Source organism: Leuresthes tenuis, unplaced genomic scaffold (assembly GCF_036924035.1).
Source record: "Leuresthes tenuis unplaced genomic scaffold, fLeuTen1.0.hap1 SCAF_6, whole genome shotgun sequence".
NCBI lineage: Eukaryota > Metazoa > Chordata > Actinopteri > Atheriniformes > Atherinopsidae > Leuresthes > Leuresthes tenuis.
Window position 1 is genome coordinate 14,680,477 of NW_027325360.1, and position 18,132 is coordinate 14,698,608.

The window sequence follows — 18,132 nt, forward strand, 5'->3', positions numbered from 1 at the left end:
TATGATGACAGCATGGCATCGTAGTACAGGAGGACAGGACTGGGTGCAGGACTGGCCTGCCTGCAGTCCAGATCCTTTATCAACTGAAAAAATTAGGAGCATCATAAATGCATAAAACACCAAAAAAGACTCAAGACTATTGGGTAACTAGGATCCAATATCAAATGAGAATGGAACATTTCTTTACCAGACGTCTAGCAACAGCGTTTATTGACTGTTGTTAAAAAAAGTTGGGATGCTATTCAGCTGTAAACATGATCCTGCCTTAGCTTTTTTAGATCTTTTTTAGATTTTTTTCCATCACATTTAAGCTCATTTTTCCTTTTCAGTATTTAATGTTTTCATCATATTTTATACAACGTCTGAACTTTTTTGGAATTAGGGTTGTAATGGTTTGTATCACTACTAATAAGAAACTGGTCAATGTTTTTTTTTTTCACTTTAGACATCCAGTCCACTGTTCACTGAATCTTCAAATTATAGGTTGTCCACAAATACCTTGACTTTAGATTTGTTCCTTTCTGAAGCAGTTAAAGGGTAGTATTTGAAACAGGACTCGCTATATGAGTGTGTTTTGTTACAGTCACAAAAAAAATGTCACCAATTAATTCTCTGTGCCTTCGGATATTTTCTAAATGCAATACGTAGCAAATATATCACATGGCAAAAGTGTTACTTTTCAACCAGCAACTTGGATCTTCTCATCAGAATTCACTCCCTCACCCAACAGACTTCTCACATTGGTGCTCAATAATCTAATCTCCTTCTCTGCAGACTCACACAAAGCCTCCAATTGTCCAGCCAAGGCTCCCTAATCGACATGTTATTGCCCACAATTACATTTACGGCACAGAGGCAAATCTGCACAGATGTGATTGCGTGGGCAGCTAATCCAATCAGTCCTCCCTCACTTTTCTTTTACTTGGCATCTTTCATCTTCGAAAACAAGGTGACTGTGTTTTAATTTTCATTCTTGGGTTACTCTCCATCAATTTACCTCACAGTGTGTGGAGGTGTTTATGGAGCGAGACACATGTAGGGGTAGGTTATTGTACAAGCTTTGATTTCTCTCCTGTGGGAACATGAAGTGCAGGCTTTTCGGTTTAGATGTCATTAAAACAGGAGCGCTATGTTATTGTTTATTCACAGATGCAGCGTTCATTAGATCAAACTGGGAAGATTTGTGGAAGTCTGATGGTTTGGTGACTTTGATAACCTATTTTGGTCAGTGGGGTCAGTCTACAATGAGTAATTTTCAGATGGCAAATCTATCAAAGCATAAGATAGATATTTCTATTTACAACATATGTCTGTAGATTAACTGATCAGAGAGAATTGCTTGGCCTGTGAGAACACCCGGTCACTTGAGATTAAAATCTTTTAATGTGTGGTCCACCACACTTGCTATTTTAATGACATGCAGTATTTACACATTAAAAGTTCATATAATCAACCACCAAATCATTGCGCTGTGTTGCACAGCACTTTTTGCTTTGTGCCTACACTGCTTTGAACAGGGAGGATCCTAGAAAGGGGTGTCCATTTCTGTTTTGCTCCACCAGGTCCCTTTCTGTCTCCATTCATCAAAGTGGCCCCACATCACATATTTTGCAAGCTACATTTAAACAAAAAAGAACATTCTCAACACACACTTGATCGCTAGACATATAGATCAAACATGACTCTGTTTGCATGGATAAAATGTTGTCAGCAGTTGCATTGAATTGCTAAAAATGCTTGCTGATATAATCGAAAAAAAATGTATATAAACACAGTGAATAAATGCTAAAAAACACATCTTGTTAAAGTAGATCAATTTCATTTTCTATCTATAAGTAATCCTATAAAACGGCTGTTTTAGTCAGGAAAGAGTGGGCACACACTCATACCTCAAATGGTTAAAGTCAGGTGGCTAATGGAGGAACATCCTGCATGAACCTCTTCACTCTCTTGGGGAAGAATGCATGTTTGTGACCCAACCCTGGCTCTCTAGGTCAGAGTTCCCGACACACACTCACACCCAGCAGGGTGACAAAATAATTAACTGTGCTATGATTGACAGACAGTTCATCACACTGACACACACACACTCACCCACGCACACACACACAAACTGAGGGTATTACTTTCCCATAACCAGCAGCAATGACAAGACAGATTACTTGTGTATTACTTATTTTTGTTCCAAAGTAAAGATGAAAGTAAAGAAGATTTATTAAATAAACATTTCAAAGATGAGAAAATGAATCATCGATAAAATATCTGAATCTGACCACACATTCATCTTTCTTGTCAAGTTTTGCAGTACAAGAGATTTATCCTCCTGGAAACGTTCCCATCAAAGTACGTCATGGACATTTACGGGATTAACAATACCTGCATTGTTGAGGAAAATGACCATGATTAATCACTTCAATGTTTATCTTTTATGTGCAAAGCTCCAAATTTCTCATAATGCAAAAACAGCAATGGAATGACTTGCAACCCCATCCTTAACTTTGTATGCAAATTTCGTGTGTGTTTGCGGGGCATTTATTGTTATACTTTCATTGTGTCTCACTGTGTTTCTTCTTGTTGAACTGTCAATTTGATATCTGTCAGATACAGGCTAAAATAAATAATAAACTCTGCATCTTCTAACCCGTACAATGTCCATTGCAGTTGCCTATTGGAGAGGTATTGCCTCTAAATCTCACATGCCATTTGACCCTCGACATCGACATTCAGGTTATCAAATGAAAATTACACTGCGTACATCTAAAGTGGAAAAAGAGCAACTGAAATTGTCTGAATAGAGGAAAAATAAGAGAGCGGAAAGGGAAGGAGTATCTTGTTCTTGAAGATACTGTAACACAGACAGCTCTGTTTCAGATAGCATGTTCACCTTTGAAGGGTGCACTTAGAAATGTGGGTGTATGTGGGGTGGAAAGGAGGCGGTAAAAGTGGGTCTGAGTGGGTGGATAGTGGGTAACCTGTGGAGTGAAATGGTGTGCCTCCCCTTGCCCGCCCTCCATCCCCTTGATTCTGAGAGGCCGTTTTTCTCCATGTCCACAATGGGAGAGGGGTCAGATTGCGCCGGCACATTCACGGGCCCACTTTGTTTTCAAATGGTTTTGTTTAGTTGTGACACTGTAGACACCCAACACCTTCCAAGAATCTGAACTCATCTATGGGGGAGTACAGAGGGCAGGTAAGTAGTGTGCAGGCACACACGGGGGGAGAGCAGAGATGAGGACAGTTTTAAGGTTCGAATAAGTTTTTCAGGGATGTAGATTTCACTATAGCAACCTCTCTTCTCTCATATCTGGCATCTAAATCTTCGTCAATCTTTACCTTTTAAATGCTTAATCTTTACAAAACAATGCTTTCTCTTTGCCACCCTCTTTCTCATCTCCTCCCCTGCTCTATACATTAATCTCCACTGCCCTCTCCTCCATTCCTTCCTCTCTCTCTTGCCTTGAGGCATTTATGATGTTTAAACATTTCCACCCTTGAGTGTTTAAGCAACTTAACTCAGCAGGATCTACACTGCACAGCCTTGAGCTGGTTGATCCTTGATGCCAAATACAGGACTAATTCTCGGCTTAGCTCTGAGTTTTACAAGGCATTTTCTGCCAGCCTGTTGACATGGCAACTTACATACATAAGTATAAGCCTTCACATGGACACATATCCATGTAAGCTTTTTCACAAGCCTCCTCTAAAAGAGGCACTTGAATACAACAACAGCTCCTAAAATGTTAGTACACAGTACTGTACTATAAATATGAATAAATAATAGAATGGAAATGATTTGCAAATCTTAACAACCAATAATACATTCACAATGGAGCATAGATAACATTTCAAATGTTCAAAGTGAGACATTTTAATATTTCATAAAAACTATTTGCTCATCTTGAATTTGATGGTAGCAACTTGTCTCAAAAGAGTTCGGACTGGGGTAACATAAAACCTGAAAACAGCTGGACGAACACATTGCATCTAATTAGGTTAATTGGCAACTGGTCAACAACGTCACTGGGTATAAGAACAGTACATTTGAGATGAATGCTAATTTTGCCATTATTATAAAAAATGTGAAAGAAGAAACCTGGTTTGTGTGTGTGTCAAAAAACAAACTCAGGTCAAAAATAAATAAGGTTCCTCATGGTGGTACTGGAAGCTAAGGTAATGCCATCTGGAGTGATTTAGAAGGTAGACAATTTTATCCTGAGCCGCTCAAGTCCATAGATGATAAAGTCAGGCTTATGGGAGTTCAGAAGAGGAAAATTCAGGGTCAACAAAGCTTTGGAAATTTACGTCATGTTGTTTAATAATGCTACCTAATGGAAGCATACACAACAGTGTGAGAGTCCAAGACAAACTCTAATGTGAGACAAAGACTCATCGTTTACATGAACAAAATTAAGTTAATCGGATAAATGACTTAAACCTGCCAAATGTGGTTCTTTTAATCTAAATAGCAAGTTTCAAGACTCCATATCAAATGGGGCTCTGAGATCTTACAGGAAAAGCACAGACATGAGTCTACCATCAGAGGCTAAGAGGAGATCATGGGTGACTTTCATCAGTGCTGTTTCTGTGCTATGATGCGCTCTGACTCCTGACTGAAACGCTTTCAAACAGATAAGTCCTGTGTAAATCATCACAAAGTTGAGCTGCGACAACTCTTTCAAGAACTTCAGCTATAAAAAGGAAATTGGATATCAGTCAACAAGTCCACTTTTGAATACAGCAACCTTGAAAGTCTGTTGTTGATGTGACCTGTCAACAACAACAACTTGATCAAATCCAATATGTCAGTGTTAATTAAGTGAAAGTCCTCCATGAACAGTCCTGTTGGGATAGAGTCTAAAATACAAGTTTATGGTTTACATGAAGCTGTTTTAGTTGTAAACTCAAAGAGCTTGACCGCACAAACATGAAACATGAGTCTCGACATCAATCAGTTGAGCATTCCTCTTCTAAAGGTCTAGTAACTGGTCTCCTCAGTTCCCACACATTTACAGACTTTTGATCAAAGAGGAAGGTATGCTGTCATGGTCCTGTCACGTTTACCACTTTTTCTGAGATGAGCTGCTCCCATCAAATTCAAGATTAGGTAATATTTTCCATGAAATAGTAAAATGCCTGATTCTGAACGTTTCATTTGTTTATTTCTAATATTCAGTTGTGAATAAAACATTGGTTCATAAGATCTACATTGCCTTCAAAATTCAAATATCAACATCGTTCCTTCACAGCTCCTGAAAGACATTCTACATTTCCAGCAATGGTTTGTCTGCATGTTAATAATCTATCTGCAGTAGTCTGCTGAGTATTATATGTCATGCTGAGAAAAATTTGTTCATACGTGCGTCTGGATGCTGTTATAGCCTTTTTGACATGCTTGACAAGGCAGTCATACTTGAGCTAACATGGGGCAATGGAGTCAATTGCTACACATAGGCAAGTGTTCTTTGAAGGACAGGGGATGTGTTCTGTGCCGGACTGGGGTTGGCTCACACACGCGCATGATCCATTCCAAAACCGTACACAACACATCCCAAAGGATGGATGGAGCGGCAGCAGGTTACAAACTCAACCTTACAACGCCCTATTCAGCCAGGGGGAAGCTGCATATACCTGCTTGGATATTCACTCTTTGCAACGAGTGTTGAGTGTATGTTTTTGAGCAAATGAAAGGAAGCAAGAAGGTAAGAGAGCTGAAAAAAAAGAGAAAGTGTGTGTCTGAGAGAAAAAGAATAAAGAGGTGGATAGAGAGCAACGAAAGACTATCTGCTGCATTAACCTTCCCCTCTACAACGCCAGTATAGAGTCTTTTCTGCACTCTTCTTTCAGCAGAGAGGACCCAGGGGACAGTAATGCTAAGCCCTGTTCCATTCTTTCACGAGAAACTTTGATTTCCTATTAGGTTCCTCCTGATGGAGTCCGATGGGGAAAGGCAGGGAGCAAAGGAAGGCAGGGTAAGGACAAACATGAAGCCAAAAGCTCAACAGGAAAGGAGGAGAAGTTAAGAAAAGGGAAGCAAAAAACAAATGCAGCAACTGCATAGGGGAGTGAAGATGAATAAGGGAGGGCTGCCACACACCACAAGCGGCAATGGCGGGATGTCGGCCGTGGAACACTGGCTCTCCCTGTCCTAGGTACCAAAAGCATTGTTTACACTCAAAGCCCACTCAGTATTGACCTTTCCTAGCTGGCAGACATACAGACTGAGAGGTAAAAAGGGACACTAAGAAGCAGACAGGTTGGTATGTGGACAGACAGGTGAGATAAGAGGGAGGCAGAACAACAAGGTAAAACAGCAGAAAAGTTAAAAAGGGTGTGTAGACTTATAACAGGTGTTGGTGAAAAAAAGGGAACTTTTTTATCAATTAATTGCTGGTTTCTTTTCATTTGAAATTTTAAGATTCAGAAAAGTCTCCCCACTTATTCGCCTAAAGAATGGGACAAACATACTGATGGGAAATAAAGAATAAAACCGAGTGTTGGTTGTTAAACAACATCAGTAACCTCTGAGCAACACATGAAACTCTAGAATCGCATGTTGAATCGCATGACTCATGTTTTCATGAACTAATGTTGTCCAAAGGCACTGAAAAGGCTCATATCATTACCACAATACATGGGACACACATATGTGACCTGCATTTTGTGTGATAGCACATGACCTCCCATGAGGGCAATGCTGGAACAAAACCCCTCTGCAATACGGGCAGCGCAAGTTAAACAAATCTCTTTTGTCGCTTCGTTTCTCTTACAGATTTTACATAGCTGCCCTCATTATGAGGAAAGTATAGAGTATTTGTGGAAAAGTGAAACCTGTATGGCTGCATTATGCCAACAAATGACACATTTTCGAGAGATTAATTTGAACATTTTTCATAAAATGACAGTAAAAAGTATAATACATAATATTAATATATTTAGAAGAACCCTATATAAGAATTATTTGAGGAACTCTGCTGACAGTAGAAAAAATTTATTTATCTTGTGTATGCTATTTATCCTTTGATAATGATCTTCAGAGGAGACAACAGGTTTTTTGACTATAAGAACCACTGAAGATGGACCCTGTTGATAAATTACTCAACAATTACAACAACAACCTTGTGTTTTTATGATAAGTAGCCCTCATGTCAGTGTGGGAAACAGGGGTGAGACAGATATTAAAGCTGTGTAGGCGAGACAGAGAGATATGGAGACAGATACATACAGAGAGACACAAAAGGAAGCAGGAGTGAGGTAGTCGGAGGGAAAATGATTGATTGATGTGGTCAGTGAGGCGTCACTGATCTCCATGGGGGCCTGCTCCTCCTGCCCCAATGAAGAGGATCTGGACATACCCTTAATGGTGTGAAAACAGGCGCACTGCAACACTTATCTGGGAGGAGAAAGATAAGCATAGCCATATAAGGATAGCCATATCAACTAAAAACAAACAGAACTTTTACCATTTCCATGTGTGCAGTAAAACATTTTTTTTAGTTTTTTGGCTTTACATGTTGAAACCTGCAATGGGATGTGAGCATATCTTCCAAATACTGATAAACATTTGACAAAAACCTTTCTTTTCACAAGAAAAATTGGCAAGTGTCTGTGCATTTTAAAGACTCTTGCTTAGAGAAAACTATGAGTTTAAAAGGTGGAATAATTTAAGCTTGATCTCACAGTTAGTCAACCTTTGTTTATGTGTTAGCGTTACCCTACGGAGAGGCTTACTAATCCGTGGCAGTGGCAGGAAATGTTTAAAGGATCTTATGTCTTGCAAAGACCGTCTACTCTTAAAAACACCCCATGGGCAAAAACCAACCAACAGACAACAAACACTCTTGGAGGCTGAAGACGTTAAGCCATCTAAAAGACGTTTTAACATCTGACCTTCGACATGATTTTTAGAGCTTTTCAAGAAAATTCATCCGAAGACTTGGGGATTTTGGATTTGGTTTTGGATTTTAAACAATCTTGACAAAATTCTACATGCAGCATTTGATTACAGCAAACTTGAATGTTGGTATTCAAGCTATTTTTGTGAGGGCTGAGGTTCACAGACCTACAGCTACATTTCCTGTCTGCTGAAAAGGTCCGTGGTAATTCATTTCCATCACGGTGGGAAGTAGTGTGCTGTTGTTTTATCTCGCAGGGGGCTTTTTGTTCCTGAATATACCCTACAGCTTTTGATGTGTGCGTGTCTACAAGAAAAGCACGAGGGAAATACCTAATAGCATTGCTCCGATGATCGAGCGGGTGATGTGTTAAGTTGGGTGATGTTTGAGGGTGCGGATCAAAAACACAAAGATGTCACCATAGCATAATGAAATACTTCTTAGATAAACTAATATTTAAAGTTTCATCATATTGTTAAACTGCCCCCAGCCTTTCTTGTCAAGATCTTTCTTTGACTTTTCTAGTTAGTTCGAAACAAATATACCAACTGTGTATCTTAAGGTAAATGTTATGCATGACAGAGCTGTGGAAAATGAAAAATAAATAAGAAAAAATGCTCCCTCGGCTCAATTAAGAAAAAGTCTCCCGTTGGTTCTACTTTATTGACACATTCCCATAAAAACTGCATTTAGCCGGTGGGCTTGGTAATGTACATAAAGACTTCTGTGATCTCCTTCTTTTCTCCTGGATATGAGTTTTAAACTTATTATTGGGTGATGCCCTCTATGATTGGCTGTGTGGCTGATTAAGGTATATTTAGCGGGTGGACTGGGCTAGTTCCACTGTAACTTAGTTAAAGTGAAACCTAGAAGTTCTTGCTCTGATGGGTCAGACTTTGCAGGTGCCTGTTCGTCATTGTCCCTTTCTTCATCACAGTCATTACTGCTTGTGATCCTCCCTGTTTCTCTCTGTCCGCCCACATTGCTGGAGGTACGGTTGTCTGTCTCCATTGCAGTTTGTGGTCATTAATGCAGACAGACCAGAGACCTCCCCATTTTCAAGCTAAGCTTTAATTTAGCGCGCTGCTAGCTATTAATGTTAACAAAATTCACTGCCTTACCATGAAACTTTGAAGATCAGGGTGAGGGTTCTAGCTTAAGTGCCAGCAAATTTTGTCATACTTTCAGATATAAAAAAATGTACCGATCTTCATGATTATTTTTATACTTGCACATTTTTGGTAGTTTTAGCATTGGGGTTGTTCAGCAGTTGTTTGGTCAATTCTTGGTGTTGTTCTTTTTTTTATTATTACAATATGACACATTGAGTCCAGTAAGGAGAGAATTAATATTGTAAGAATCCAATAGAACGTGAAGCTTTAGAGCAAAATTAAGTCCTGAGTTTGCCATATTACTTCTTAACAGTTAACCATATTTACAACCTCTAAAAACTTCAGGCAATATTGAAAATGCTAATAAAAAGAAAGCACAGTAATCCCAACAGTGAAATTTTGTTTTATTTCATTGCAGACAAGATATGTCTAGTTTTGAATGTATAGCTTCGTTTTAAGTGTGTCTACACAAATCCATTTTTGCATTTCAGGCCTGCAACACGTTCCTTAAAAAAGTTAAAACAGTAAAGGCGTTACCATTTTATAATGTTCACATTTATTCTCACACCAACAGCAGTGAAAATGCCACATGATGAAGCATGTCAAGTGTGATTTTATCCAATTCTCCCTGTATATAAATCTTGATGTGTGCAACAGTATGGGGTCATCATTTTCTCATTTTAAGTTTCCAAATTCTCCATACATTCTGTACTAGGGAAAGGTCAGGGCTGCAGCCATGCCTTTGTAATGGGTGCAGAATGTTGTTTAGCGTAGTCATGTTGAAAAATGCATGGACATCCCTGGAAAAGATGCTGTCTTGAAGGCTGCATAAATTGCTCTAAAATCTCAGGTAACTTTTCTGCATTAATATAACTGTCATAGACATGTGACTGAGCCTCACCAACAGCACTGATGCAACCCCATACCATCACACAGCCTGACTTTTGGACTTGTTGCTGATGAAGGTTTCATGGTCCCTTTTGTCTTTGGTCCAGAGCACATGTTGTAAATTTCTTCTGAAAAAGATGTTGAATGCTGGTTGGTCTGACCCCAGTAGATGTTTCCACTGTGTGATGGACCGTTGCAGATGCCTTCAAGCCAAGTCAACACCACCTCAGGATAAGGTTAACATAAGGCTTGTGGAGTTTGTGACTGTAACTTTGTATTGTAGTGCTTGACAAAGGTTCCCCACGTTAATCCCTTACCCATCTGGTTATATCAGCTATTGATGAATAAGTGTTTTTGATGCAGTGCCACTAGAAGGATCAAATACCACAGGTGTCCAAATTAGTCTTGCACAATTGGTCCTAAAACAATGAAATATCCAAATGTTCTCCAATCTTTCCTTTAAGGAACATTGTTTTCTGACAGTTCACAAAGATTTTCTCAGACATTTGTTGACCACCTGGAGATCCCTCTGTCCATCTTTTCTCGTTAGTGATATTCATGCCCTTTTGTACCAAATCAAGATTACGATTATCTGCCTACATCATCTGTTTGCAATACATTTTTGTCTTTTACCTTATTAATAGCCCAAAATTGCCCAGTCTTTCTTTGTTTCTTTCTTTCTTTCTTTCTTTCTTTCTTTCTTTCTTTCTTTCTTTCTTTCTTTCTTTGTTTCTTTCTTTCTTTCTTTCTTTCTTTCTTTCTTTCTTTCTTTCTTTCTTTCTTTCTTTCTTTCTTTCTTTCTTTCTTTCTTTCTTTCTTTCTTTCTTTTTTCAGTCCCAACATTTTCTTAGTTGTGGTATACTTAGTCCCATGGTTCTAGATTTGAAATTAAACAGATTGACTTGACAATATTGGTGATGTAGAATTGGACGATAATGTTTTCTGATATACCTGTCTTGTTTATTCAATGGGCCAAAGGAGTGTAAGTACATGATCTTTTAACAAAAAGGAATCCCATAAGGGGTTGATTTTCTATGTGATTGTGTGCATGTGTCTCTAGCTGAGCAGGTTCTGCTGAGTTCTTGTTCCTGTAAAATTCACTTTCGCCATTCTTTATATAAACTCATGTGTCATTCTTAGTCACCAGATCTCAATTGCTCGCTTTTCAATGGACAGAAATGGCTTTCCACAGTTTCATTGTGATCTGCCTCCTTCCTGGATCGGTGGCTGAATGGACAGATTGAAAAGAGAGGGATGAAAACGATAGGACATGTATCTCTAATTGGTAAGATGGTGAAAAAGATGTGCATGTTCGTGAGCATGAACCAAACTATGTGTCTATGTGCGCCCACGAGATAGAAACAGGTGAGGTGAAGGGGTGCACTGGCGGTGTCTGTGCTCTCTGTGTTGCGCAAATGTAGGATGGAGTCTGTAAGCGATACCCTTGTCTATCCCCTACTTGCCCCACTATGAGGCCGCTCCACCCAGGCCAGCCCGGGAGAGAGTGGGGGTCCCCTGGGAACTGGACAGGACAGGGAGGGAGAGGGAGGGGGCAGCATGGAGGCCAGGCTTTCAGCCTCTCTGAAAAGAAGCGGAATCAAATACAAGCAAAATCTCCCTCAATATACAGTATCCCTCACCTGAGTAGGGCAACTAGCTGAAAGGAGAGCTGCAAGGGCAATTGTACAATAGGGCTAGGAAGGACAAGAGACAAGATCAGAGAAGAGAAGAAATATAGTTGACTATGAGCATTCCATCACTTTAAAAATGCATACGATAGTGAGTATGACAAAGAAGGACTGAGGAGAAGTTTCTCATTTCAAAGCAAGTACTTACTTCTGTTTAAACTATTTCTTTTTACATTAGATGTTAATTGTTTGTTGTTCAACAAGAAGCTGCTTGTTCATGTCAGAGGATTTAGCGGTGGAACAATACACCTTATCCCTGTTGCGTCTCACTGGGGAGACCGAGAATCTCAGTAATTGTGCAAATGACACTCATTGATGTAGCGTTGAATTGAACCACAGTGTGGACATGCAAATAACAGCAGAAACATAGTAGAAAATAATCCAATTTTTAAACGGGGCCTTTTAAACCCAGATGTAAAACAAAGTTTGAAAAGTACCGTTTTTGATGGGAGATGAACCTGGATCTGTCTGCAACTGGGTGTAAATGTATTTGCAGTTATATTCGCCTTGGTATTAAATTAAATCAGAGAAAAGAATCGTTTCCAAGAGCCCACACCTACATCTAATTTCATGACAGTTTCACACGTTGAGATAGGATTGCCAAGAGTTGATGATAACTGTGTAAGGAAAAAAGTCTGTTGTAGCCCAGATGCTGTCTCTGTGTGAGCTGATGTACCTTTTACCATTTTGCCTCTTGTTTGAAATCCAGCCACTACCTTTTAGGATCTCGGAGGATGCCTTAAGCTGAACTTACAGAGCTGATCTCTGTTACTTTTTTCCCACTTTTTGATTGCTGAACTGAGACCAAGAAAAAAAAGAAGACAAGAAAAAACAGCAGATTTCCTTTAACATTTGGTAAAATTTTGCTTCTTCTTCTTCTTTGGCTAAAGATGCAAGTCAAGTTTGTGTAAGTGCTCACAATTCTGTGTTTTCATTGTCATTTTAAGAGAAAACCATATCTACACAAGCCTTTACAAACTTGGGGAAAAGAAAGCACATGTACATTTCTGCTTTTGTGCATACAAGTGTTTTTGTAATTAAATTACAAAGGTTTATGCATCCAGCCCCTGATCTCTCAGAAATACATAAAATGGGTATGGCCTCTTTAACAACACCCAGATTGCATGGGGTTGACATTGCCTGTGTTAAAATGACATGCTGGTGCCTAGAAAACAGTGCCAATATTTAGTTAATCAAAATATTTCACTTCACTCACATCGTGGTGGACACAAAGCTTTACTTATCGTTTTGGACAAGACTAATCTTCATGCAGTTTTTAGTTTTGCAGTCAGTTGTGGTTTTAGCAAGATTTGTGCAAGCACTATAACCTATGCTTGATAAGATTTAGGCATATAAGATACTTGGTTATGGTTGGAGAAATAGTTTGGGTCTGTTATTATCTGGAATTTGGAAAATAATAACAGAAATCAATTTCTTCTTTCCTTTTAGTAAATCAGTCTCTAGATTATGAGAAATCTTTCGTTATCACTGAATACTGCTATTGGCAATTGGTAAGCATGTACTTTCATTTCTAAGCTGACACTTCCAAGTTTTATCGAACTTGTTTGAATTAGCAAGACCTGGTTGAGTGAAGTAACCTTTCAACCTGCTGGTAGAATATTTTTTACTTAAAGATATGGTCATACTGCACCGGCATGGTTTGGATCCAGTCACTATGCAGGAAGGTTGATCCTGTAACATTTTGTTACAGAACCAAGTTATCTAAATTTGAAGAGGTCAGCTTGTACCACAGAAATCTGGGCCGACAGAATGCAACAGTTTTTTTGGTACCACTTTGAAATTAAGGTACAAATCACATGTTTGAATCACATTAAGCTACTGTATGATTCAGTAACTTGTATGACAAAACACAAAATCTGCGTTTGTGGTCATGAACAAGTCACTGTGGCCTAGTGTGATTACCTCACACCTAATAGATCATCAGATAAAAAATGTTAACCATATGTACACAGAAACACTGTATTTCACATATAGTGTATGCCATTAGCTTGATTACTCATGTAATAGATATGTATGCATCTGATTAGCATGTCTGTGCAAAGAACAATACCTGCTCTAATCTTTCAAACTGCAAAGCTCTTAAATAAACACAACTTGTGATCATTTACATGTGTCGGGATGACCCAGTGTGCAGGAGAAGAATACCAATAAAAAACGACATGTGTGCAAACTGAGAAAGTATTCAGTCATTACTGAATCATTAAAGCAACACAAGAGAAGTTTGTGAACCTTAAAACTGACTCGTTTTGAAGTGCATTCATTTTTGTTATTCCCGGGCCTGTAGCTGCCTCTTCTGGGTCTTTTTAGGTCTCTTCTTTCCACTCTTTGCTGTGCAGGCTATTGATGTACTGGCTAGTTAGGGTAATAAACTTGACATAACTCACTCATTAAGTAACAATCGGGGATGTATGACTTCCTGATTTTGCACGTTTGTACTGTACACGTGATCATTGCTGATTGCCAGCGCAAGTTACATTGGATGAAAATGACCGGTGTCAAGTGAACAGGTTTATGTGTGGGTGGAAGAGGCACACAAACAAACAAGCACGTGTCCCTGAGAACATACGTGCACATACAAGCATTTAAACCACTATTTTACCTCTCTTCAATCTCACTCATATCTCACTTTCCAGAGGTGTGAAAAAAGATGGAGAATCCCCTCATGCCATATCACTTCTGATGCTTCCAGAAGTTTCTTTTCATGTTTCCAGAATCCATCTGGGTGAAGGTCTTCCCTCTGACTGACTCTGACAAAGCTGCACGCTCTCTGCAACCTGACCCTGCTGGAGTCATACTGTGTCAAAGGGTGTAAATAGCCATGCGGTTGAACTGCTTCCTACTGGGAGGTATAACTACTACAAAAACACACAGACTCTACAAGAGGCACATGCACAAATGCTGCACCTGCAGAGAATTTGTAAAAGATTATAAAAGACATGTAAAGGTGTGCAAAATAGCAGACAGAATCAAGCATGGCAAAAAAGTTAGGAAATAAAAGAATTTACTGAAAACACACGAACATAAACACGCACACAAAAACATGCGCAGGTTTATGATGAATGATGCGTGGAAATATAACTGCCCAAAAAAAATTAAAAATGAACATCATCAAACATGCAAATCCAACACACTCAGTCTTTCACAAACACACATGCAGACACACACAAAAAGCCATGTAACTGATTCCACAGGAGCTTTGAGCACTGTGGATAATTGGTAGCACCATTGTGCTGCTCCTCAATGGGCTGGTTACCCAAGAAGCCTCATGTTCGTGTTCATGTACATTTGCTTTGAAGGTGGTGGACACAAAGAGCTGAACCCTGCCCAGAACAAAGCCCTGGGAGACCCTGCTTCACCCATAGATGTCTTTCATGAAGAGAACCTCAGAGATAAATGATCTTCTTCCTTGTTACAGTGTGTGCAAACTGTGTGTGACTCTGTCGACGTGTTTATGTGCAGGTATGCTCGAAGAGGATGGGCAACTCGCCGTTGCAGAAACCACAGGATGTATTTTGTCAAAATAGTTCAACACCTCTTCTTTTAAAAGGATGTAAAGCCCTAAGCTATCGGGATCCTTTCGAAATGAGGCGGAAAAGTGTGTCAGTGCAATCAATTTCTCTCTATCTGTCACCTCTTTTAAATCGTGTCACCACAAGGCGATTCTCTTTACGCTCATTTTTCATGAGACAGTACCAGAAGTCATAATACTAGCTGCTGCAACGCCCCCATTGATATTATTAGCCGCTGTGGTATTTAACTTACTAACATGCAATTATAACAAACCAGTCCGTGAAAAGAAAGCGGACACCAAAATTGTATTTTACACAATGTGTATGTGTGTGCGGATCTGCTGTGTTGCACATATCCTCTGTGCTGTTTGACTGTGCATCATCCATAGTTAAAAAGTCAGCTTGAGTGGATTGTATCTGCAATAGAGCGAGTAAACTGAGAAAACAAATGTGAGAATGTGACGGCCAGTTCTAAAACACTGAAAAAGATTTACACACTGCATCATGTAGTTTTCTTGTGTTTGCACAGCTGATGCACCTTTCAGAAAAGGACTATATCAAATGTCTCTTTGGTAATGGAAGTGGCTTTGTCTATTAGAGCAATAAATTATTCATTTCACACTTTTTTTTTTGTACAGACAGAAAAAATAACAATAACAGTGAGTAAAATCTTTCCCATTTTACTGGTTCTGGTGGGCACTGAAACTTGTCCTCATCCAAATCCAAGGTACACTTGGAATTAATAGTCAGTGTCTACTGTTGTTTCCCCCAATGATTTTCATCATAAAAAGAGACCTTTGCAATTACAAATGTTACACTTTGTGTCACTGTGTGCCAGCGCTTCCACTGAAACTCATTAACAATTAATAGCACAACATAGTGAGAGCATGCCATGCGACAGGTGCTCCTTGCGTCACAGCTGCATTGTGTGTTTGTGTGATCACTCTAGGTTACGCTACAGTACTGGATAATACAGGGCTGCAGTGGGTAATGAGAGGAGAGGCCTTAAGGCTAATTTAAGGGTAACATTAAACAAAGGGGTAACTATAGAAACAGTTGGTTGACTTGAATGGAAATGAAGTGATCTCAACATTATCAATCTCCCACTTATTCTTAGTCCCTGCAACCCACCACGTTCCAAGTTGCTGTTGTTTCGACCTCTCACTTGTTTTTCTGTCTCTCTCTATCTGCCCGTGATATCTTCACTCAGCACCCTCTCCCTCTCCTTCTCTCCCTCTCTCTGGGACAGCAGATGGAAACTATGGCCCAGTTCTGCCTTTTGTTCTGGGTCCCCAGAGAGACCTTTTTTTTTTTTTTTTTTTGGACACCACACAGCTCGGCTCCCCATATCTCATACAAAATGCAAGTGCCGGCCTTTTCATTAAAGTGGAAGCTGGGGAATGCTCATTTTTCAAATATATTTATTGAAATAAGCATGCCTGCAGTGATTGAATGCACCTTTTAAACATGTTGCTTATCCCTCGTTTACCTAACAATAAAACTTTGAAAAAAACTTTTTTTTTGGGATTGTCTCAATTCAGTTTGTTGAAATATGTATTCAATATTTGTCGACATAAGAAATGAGTTAAACGTAAGTAAGGACAGAGCTGACACAAAAAGTTAAACAACTTTTTTCAGACTTTTCAAAAAGTCTGAAAGATAACCAAGCTACTGAGAAGGATCAACCGTAGAGGGCAAACAAAACTGTAAAGAAAATAAAGCTCAACATGACGCCAAACACGTTTCTTTTAGTTCTTTAGTTCTTTCGTTCAGTATCCGCACGCGTCGGTGCTTCTCGGATTCTCCCCAACTCCACCACCCTGTTGTTACATTTCATAACGTCCATGCGTAAATAATTAATTTGCGTGAAACAGTGACACCTCAACCTACCCGGGATCCCACCTGTTGAGGATGAACTTTTTTTCTTTCCGTTATTTTTTTAGACCCCTGACTTTCCATGTATAGGTTTAGGTATAACCGTTGTCAATTAGATATTAAAAAAATATACAATTTCGTCCCAGAGAATAAACACGGTGATTATTTGCTTGTTACCCACATTTGTTGGTTAAGTTTGGCACTTTGCCTGACACACTTAAATGCTTTTAAAAACAGACACACGCTCAACGATTACATCGAAAACGCCCAGTGAGTCATGTGCAGAGAGCATGAATGATATTTCATCTGCTTTTATTGTGGATGCCTGGTCAAATCCAAGCGCATATCAGTGATCACCAAACCAAAAGAGAACGCATCGTAATCATGAACTATCTCTTAAAACCTTATCTGGGATTGCGGTGATTGCTTTCATAACAGAAAACAATATTGCTGGTTCTGCAGAAGCGCTCTAAATGTTTACGGAAACTTGATCTGTTTTCACCGCAAAACGACCTCGCTGCTGATAGTCGTCTGATCATACTCAGATAAGGTTCTACCTGCATAGATTCTGTTAATAATTCAACACAGCATCCTTATTATATTCCCCTTTATTCTGCTCCATCAAGAGGCGAGCAAAGGGGCACGGGTCGTGATTGGCTGATTTCAGAGGGTGGGAGACAGAGCAGTGACGGGTATCAAACAGGTTGTTCACATTCATAAATTATTCCAAAGTATTTTGCTTTTCCGTAGCACGCACCTTTGTCCCCTAAAGTTCTTTTTTTTGGTAACAAATTGGCTTGAGAACAACAAGGAGAGAAAAAAAAAGAGCACCATTTCAGCTTGAGTCAAGCACCAGGACTGCTGGTCCTGGTTGCCAGAGTGTGTTTGAACGTGCGTGCGTCCTCGTGCGTGTTTATTTTAATTTAATGGGGAGAGAAAGAAAGGAGAAAGAAAGAAGTAAAGACGGTGAGATGTACCTACGTGTGTGTGTGTGTGTGTGTGTGCAGGCTTTTCTTTAGTTGAGAAAGTGTGTTCAGTCTCGAGGCAGGTCCTCGGGGACACGGTGGGGACCCGCGAGCGCTCACCAGCTGACAGCTCGTGCTCCACTGAGGCCATCCAACACCTCGGCCCACGAGCCAGTTAACAA